Source organism: Hevea brasiliensis, chromosome 11 (assembly GCF_030052815.1).
Source record: "Hevea brasiliensis isolate MT/VB/25A 57/8 chromosome 11, ASM3005281v1, whole genome shotgun sequence".
NCBI classification, from domain to species: domain Eukaryota; kingdom Viridiplantae; phylum Streptophyta; class Magnoliopsida; order Malpighiales; family Euphorbiaceae; genus Hevea; species Hevea brasiliensis.
The window spans coordinates 73,075,713-73,081,921 of NC_079503.1; positions in this window are offsets into that span (position 1 = coordinate 73,075,713).

A 6,209-nucleotide genomic window follows, 5' to 3' on the forward strand; every position below is an offset into this window, starting at 1 on the left:
TTTAATCCTCAAAATAAGAAATAACGTATGAATATCCAATAGAATTTGTTTAGATAGTAAAAGATAAGAATTTTTCTTTTTTTATAATATTTCAGCATTATTTATATTAGAATGATGCGAACTGCATCTTAAGCTGATCGGAAAAGAGATCGTCTCTCTTCACGAAAAGACTCTATTTATTTCATAAAAAATAATTTATATATAAATAAAAAAATATTTTTTAAAAAGATATTTTTCGTAAAAATATTTTTTATTATTTAATTATAATATTAAATTAATAATATATATTTATTATATATATATATAAATATGTTTATATTTAATAAAATTATTAAAATTTAAAAAATAAAAAATAATTTTTTTTAAAAAAAATAAAAATTATTTTCTTTATAAATAATTTAATTTTTTTTAATCAGAAAAATATTTTCTGTTAATTAATTTTTTTAATGTATTAAACACTAAAAAATATAAAAAATATTTTTTAAAAAAATATTTTTTATAAAATAAATAAAATCTAAGTATAAAAAATAATAAATAAATAAAATAAAGTATGAATGAGTAACGGCGGTAGAATGTCAGTTAAATGGAGCAAGTGGATGATGAACACAGCATGCTTTTAAAACAAAATTAGTAGTAAAATAAGAGAGAACGAAAATATCATCATCCACGCCTTGGCCTGCTGATAAAGCTGACTTTTGAGTATTTAAATATTCAAATGTGAAAACGACGTAGTAAAAGATTTAAAGAAATATATTGGGTTAAAGATTAACGCTCTGATCCTTTTCATACCATAACGAGGAGGGGATCAAAGTGAGTTCATAATGTAAATTGAAGGGCATAAAGGATAGGAAGGAGAAAAGACTCCCAATATTAGAGGTCTGTTTAATATTATTGCTGTTGTAAAAATGTAATTTATTAAATTTATTAGTTAAAATATATTAAAAATGATTTAAAATTAAATCTACAAAATTTTAATCATAATAATATTAAAATAACAAATTAATTTTTTTCTAAATTTTTCATAGTCTATTTTTATTAAAATTACTTTTTAACCCTAAATCACAGTGCTAAATGGCTAAGTGTATTTCTATAAATATAGGAGGTCTGATTCCAAGCTCTTCGCTTCTATATGCAATGAAATTGTACCGTGAAAATCATGCTCACCATATGCAACAGTATTTGTATTCAAACCATGTCATTCCGAGCTCATTCCTGTTGAGCTAATGTTTCGTCAATATCCTTATTACTCAAACTGTCATCATTTGAGCTATAACTTGGTTAGGCGATCTGATGAATCTCCATGAGCTCAAAAATGATCAAATATGAATTGATGCCCAACATGGGTTGGTTTGTGATTGTTTATACCAAAATAATTAATTTTATTTTCATGCCTAAGATTAATAGCAACATTCATAGTGTCAACAACTCAATTCAACAATATAAATTAGACTCCAATAATTTATTTACTTTTATTTTATCTGTCTTTAATTTTTCAAATTTTAATATTTGATTTTAATCCTTATATTCACTTTGTAATTAATCAATCTAAACGTTTTTTTCAAATTTCAGTTCACAGATCTTAACGAAACTGCTTCTTGATTAATTGCTGCTTCAGAAGTCATAGCATAAATTAGATAATATATTCTGTATCTCATACGCCCATAAAATCATAAGTTGTGAAACAACTAAAATTGTTTTTGAAACAAACAGTGATTAGATTTACTCCATTTCAAATCATGCTTAAATTTGGTGACTATGACTCACTAAAGATAAGATTTTGAGTTTCATACAAAGAGAACCCATGATACCTGTAGGATGGGTGGAACACTACATTTTTCATTATAAAATTTATTTATATAAAAGAAGTTCACCATTCAAAGAATTAACGAAATCATTATTAAAATTATTGGAGCAAATGCCATTGTTTTTTAATATCTTGCGATCTAAAGATAGTTGTGCAGGCCACCAACGCACTTCCCCATTATGTGCGCCAGGTCAGCATCATGTGTTTTAACATGTGAAAAGTATTGACACGTGGTTCAATCTCTATGTGACATATGACACAATTCGCTTAGACTCAAATTGACATATATAAACCATAATTTTACACGTCTAAAGACCAAAGCTTAATAAAAGATTAATTTTAGAAATGATTTGTTAAAAATTAAAGATTATTACATAAAAATATAAGGTATAATTGGTTATGAAAAATAAGTTAGTTGAGTGGTGTAAATTAGTTTATTAAGTTAGTATATTTAAAAAATAGAAAAATTATATTTATAATAATTAAATTATTTAAAATTTTAAAAATAGATAAATTATATTGTTATATGTTTAAATTATAAGAATTAATTAAAATTTGTATTGACCCCTAAAATGACAAAAAGAATTAATAATTAATGTATTTTTTAAATACAGATTAACCAATAAGCAATTAATTTTATTAAAGAGAAAATTATTATTTAATTTTTATATTTTAATAAAATTAAATATTTAATCTCTTTATTTTAAAAATATATTATTTAGTCTCTTATTTTTAATTTGTTAAACTATTTAGCCAATCAATATTTTTTCGTTATTTAACAAATTTTAGCACTAATAAAATTCTTTTTTGACTTTTTATTTTAGTGAAATTAATTAATTAATCATTGTATTTTAAAAATACTATTATTTAGTCTATTTATTTTAATAAAATTAATTATTTAATCTATTTATTTTGAAAAACATATTCCTAAATAAATAAAAAAAAATTTATTGTGTAAAACCTAAATCTCAATTTACATTTTTTTTTAAAAAAATTATTCAAATATAATTTTATTCAATTCCTTGGATACCATTTATGTATTTTATCTATTAGATAAATAGATTATTTTCAAAATACAGTGATCAAATAATATATTTTCAAAATATATGGATTAAATAATTAATTCATTAAATTATAAAGATTAAATAATAATTTTTTTATTAAAATAGAAAAATTAAATAGTAATTTTGCTTAATTTTAATAAGTATTTGTTTACAAATTAAAAAAAATGCTAAGAATTGAGTTATAAATAAGTTTAATAAAATTTTATAAAATTATAAAGAGCCATTAAGCTTTAAAGTTATCTAAAGATATGGTAGAATTATTTAGCAAGCACTCAAAGCACACACTTAAAAATGCCATACAAAATTTTAATAAAAAAGGAAAGAAGACAAACGCAAATACCAAAGGTCACTTAGCAAAGCAATTCAACCACTCCACTAGCTATCCATCTGTCAAAAAAATGAAACTGGAATTAAAGCTAATGCACGAAATTTAAACAGGAGGCTCACATTTGATTATGTTAAAACTTGCATAACATCATCGTTTTTTTTAAAGGAATTATTGAAATTTCACAATCACAATGAAGAGAAATCTGCCTCCGCTATAGAGCGAAGAACAGGAGTTACAGCAGTTTGAAATTTGTATGGAATCTTCAGTCTGAGAAATCGCATGAGCAGTCATCATATGGGCAGCCATGTTACCAGTGCGCCGAACCCAAGAGAAGATGTTGTACCAGAAGCCAAAGGACAAGCTCAGCACATCTTTCAACTATTAACGGAGACACATGCGCCCTTCACTGCACCTCTAATAGCAAGTCACAAGAATTGGTAGTTAGAGATTGTAAGGATTTTTGTGACCAAATTCTAATAAGACATATTTAGAAAGCATATAATTGAGCTTAGGATGGTTCGTATTTAAATAATATTTGTAGCTAGTTTGGATTTTATGTATTGGGTATTATTATTTGAATTAAACGATTAAATATAAAATATATTTTTTATAATAATATTTATAAATTTTTATATATTTTATTTTATATAAAATAAAATTTAAACATTTTATAGAATTATTAAAATTTTAAAATATAAATTATTAATAAAAATAATTTTTTATGTAAAATATTAATTAAAATATATAAAATTAAATATATTTAGATATTTTTTAAATAATAACAATCGCGTTTGGAACTAGTTGATTTTAAAAATATTAATCGGGTTGAGTAGATTTTCACTGATATCCTGTCTGTCATCATTCCTATTAGCAGTGACAGATGCAAAATTTTTAGTTTGGAGTTCAATTAAAAATGTATATCACCTTCAAAAATAAAATATATAAAATAAAAATATTTATAAATAAATAAAATAATTATTGTGCAAGGCGATAAATTATTACAACTATATTATATATTTTTTATTCTTCATTTTGTGAAAACATAGCATAATAACTTCATTATCAACACTTGCAAATGTATCTGATCAATATAAATATAATCTCAAAATTAACAATACATTTGAATTGAGAAGTGAGACAATAATATAAAAATTGACATAATTTCCTAAATTTCCATTTTAATAAATTTGTTTATAGCTTAAATTTTTAATTATCAAATGTCAATTATTTTTTTAACCATCCAAACTTTGATGTTAGAAAAAAATTGAAATTATATATATATATATAATTAGAGAGAAGGAATGCCTTTTTTTAAGAAATAGGACACCCTAAAAATGATCACGTATTATTAATTTATTAAAAAATATAGTAGAACTGCTAGACAAGCATTTGGAGGGGGCTTATTCGTGACAGTAATGGCTATTGGGTTAGAGGTTTTGTTGCTAATTTGGGAAGATGCTCTATAGTCAAGGCTGAGCTTTGGGCGATGTTTTATAGTTTCAAACTGGTCTTGGAGTGGTTAATATGATCTTAGGGGTTTAAGAGTCCTCTAGCTGCTGTCTCTCCTTGGTTCTGTCTATTTAGAGGCTGATGGTTTCTTTTAGAGAGGTTAATATCATGCACGTTGAGAGGCTAATCTCTCTGTTGATTGGCTGGCTTCATTTGCAAGTTCATTTCTGCTAGGTTTGCATGTACTCCATTCTCCTGAATATTGACAGAGCAAGATACACTTAATTTTCATTGTTATGAGGTCGTAGCTAGTCTCATAACTCCATTTCTATATAATTTTTGAACCTAAACCCTATAAAGGTCAAAGAAAGAATAAACAAAGTTAGAGAGAGGGAGGGGAAAAGACAACAACACAATACAAAAAAAAAAAAAAACTCACACTCCATCTCTCCAATTTGGTAAGCTTTTCCCATCTCACTCTTTTTTTTTTTTTTTTTTTATTTCTTTCTTTCTTTTTATTAAACAAACCTTTAAGATTTTTTTTAAAATTATTTTTTATAAATTATAAATATTAAAGGAATATATCATATATATGTTCTTTCATATTTATGTGCCTTTAGATTATCTCATATGTTCATAACATTCATGTATATTTAAAAAAATTTAGGGTGATAACAGCTTTACACGTGTTCTTATTGCTGTTATTTCATTTTTTATTACTTTTCGTGCTCTTTTGTTTCTGTAAAAATTATATATATAATCTTTATGAAATTATGATAATTTTGACTCAAAGAATCACGGAAAAAGTTGTTAAATTGAGTAAGTTATGGTTGTCCAAAATTAGGATATCTACAGATTGTGATTTGCAGTATAGCTGAATTTCAAGACACATATCTCCTTCAATTTTTCATCTTTTTTCTGTGGTTCTTGGGTTTAAATTAATTTCAAGATCTTAAGTAACTTTTTCCATTAGTTTCATGAAAAATCTTTTGTAGATTGAGAAAAATCGTGATATTAAAAAGTAGTGAAAATCTGTCATAGTTAAATGTTTCAATTTTTATAAATTATTTGGCAATGATTTGGACCTAGTTATTAATTTTATAATTTAATATGATATTTTATCGTGCTTCTATAATTTGTTTGAAATTTTAATACTTGCTTAGATATTTTTTGAAATTCAAATACTAAAATATAGTAAATTTGCCATATGTGGATTTTTTTTTTATGTTCAAGTTTTAAATTGTATATTGATCTAATTTTAATAATGTGCATGATGTGATATGATATTATAAAGTGTTAGAATTAGGTTAGATAGACTTATAGCCATTGTATAGTTTTGGCCCATTAAAAATCCATACTGTAGGTGATTAAATTTTTAATTATAATATTTATTTTATTTTAAAAAATAAATTGGTAAGTAAACCTAAAGGTAAGTACCAAAAATAGTAATAATTGCGTGGAACTTAGTAGAGCTCAACAGGAGTAAGACATAAATTAACTTGGCATATAAGAAAAGAACGCCCTTCTTAGGGTAGCTTACCCCAAAGGTAACTGCAATAATTAA